Here is a 1,912-nt window from a genome sequence, read left to right as displayed (position 1 = left end):
TATAGGTTAAGGTTTAGGTAATAGGTTATAGGTTAAGGTTTTAGGTATAGGTTAAGGTTTAGGTTTAGGTTTAGGTTTAGGTTATAGGTTAAGGTTTTAGGTCATAGGTTTTGGTTTAGGTTAAGGTTATAGGTATAGGTTAAGGTTTAGGTTTAGGTTTAGGTTAAGGTTTAGGTTTAGGTTATAAGCTATAGGTTTAGGGAATTGAGAATAGGTTAAGGTTTAGGTTTAGGAAATCGGGTTCGGGTTCGGGATTGGGTTTAGGTTTGGGTTTTCAAGTTTAGGTTTAGGTTTAGGTTAGGGAGTTGAGATTAGGATTAGATGTAGGTTTAGGTTTAGGGATTTGAGAATACATTTAGGTTTAGGTTTTAGGTTTTAGGTTAAGGTTATAGATTTAGGTTAAGGTTTAGGTTTAGGTTTAGGTTAAGGTTATGGTTTAGGTTATAGGTTATGGTTTTATGTTATAGGTTTTGGTTTAGGTTAAGGTTATAGGTTTAGGTTTAGGTTTAGGTTATAAGCTATAGGTTTAGGGAATTGAGAATAGGATAAGGTTTAGGTTTAGGAAATCGGGTTCGGGTTCGGGATCGGGTTTATGTTTGGGTTTTCAAGTTTAGGTTTAGGTTTAGGTTAGAGAGTTGAGATTAGGATTAGATGTAGGTTTAGGTTTAGGGATTTGAGAATACATTTAGGTTTTAGGTTTTAGGTTAAGGTTATAGGTTTAGGTTTAGGGATTTGAGAATACATTTAGGTTTTAGGTTTTATGTTAAGGTTATAGGTTTAGGTTTAGGTTTAGGTTTAGGTTTAGGTTAAGGTTGAGGTTTAGGTTATATGTTAAGGTTTTAGGTCATAGGTTTTGGTTTTGGTGAAGGTTATATGTATAGGTTAAGGTTTAGGTTTATGTTTAGGTTTAGGTTATAGGTTAAGGTTTTAGGTCATAGGTTTTGGTTTAGGTTAAGGTTATAGGTGTAGGTTAAGGTTTAGGTTTAGGTTTAGGATTAGGTTATAGGTTAAGGTTTTAGGTCATAGGTTTTGGTTTAGGTTAAGGTTATAGGTATAGGTTAAGGTTTAGGTTTAGGTTTAGGTTTAGGTTATAGGTTAAGGTTTTAGGTCATAGGTTTTGGTTTAGGTTAAGGTTATAGGTATAGGTTAAGGTTTAGGTTTACGTTTATGTTATGGTTTAGGTTTAGGTTATAAGCTATAGGTTTGGAATTGAGAATAGGTTTTAGGTTTAGGTTGTAGGTTTTAGGTTAAGGTTAGAGATTTAGGTTAAGGTTTAGGTTTAGGTTTAGGTTAAGGTTGAGGTTTAGGTAATAGGTTAAGGTTTTAGGTCTTAGGTTTTGGTTTAGGTTAAGGTTATAGGTTTAGATTTAGGTTTAGGTTAAGATTTAGGTTTAGGTTTAGGTTATAAGATATAGGTTTAGGGAATTGAGAATAGGTTAAGGTTTTGGCTTAGGAAATCGGGTTCGGGATCGGGATCGGGTTTATGTTTGGGTTTTCAAGTTTAGGTTTAGGTTTAGGTTAGGGAGTTGAGATTAGGATTAGGTGTAGGTTTATGTTTAGGGATTTGATAATACATTTAGGTTTTAGGTTGAGGTTTAGGTTTTAGGTTTTAGGTTAAGGTCATAGGTTTAGGTTAAGGTTTAGGTTTAGGTTGAGGTTTAGGTTATAGGTTAACATTTTAGGTCATAGGTTTTGGTTTAGGTTAAGGTTATAGGTATAGGTTAAGGTTTAGGTTTAGGTTATAGGTTATGGTTTTAGGTCATAGGTTTTGGTTTAGGTTAAGGTTATAGGTATAGGTTAAGGTTTAGGTTTAGGTTTAGGTTTAGGTTATTGGTTGAGGTTTTAGGTCATAGGTTTTGGTTTAGGTTAAGGTTATAGGTATAGGTTAAGGTTTAGGTTTAGGTTTAGGTTT

The sequence above is a fragment of the Magnolia sinica genome, chromosome 5 (genome assembly GCF_029962835.1).
Source record: "Magnolia sinica isolate HGM2019 chromosome 5, MsV1, whole genome shotgun sequence".
Lineage (NCBI taxonomy): Eukaryota > Viridiplantae > Streptophyta > Magnoliopsida > Magnoliales > Magnoliaceae > Magnolia > Magnolia sinica.
This window is presented reverse-complemented; position numbering follows the sequence as displayed.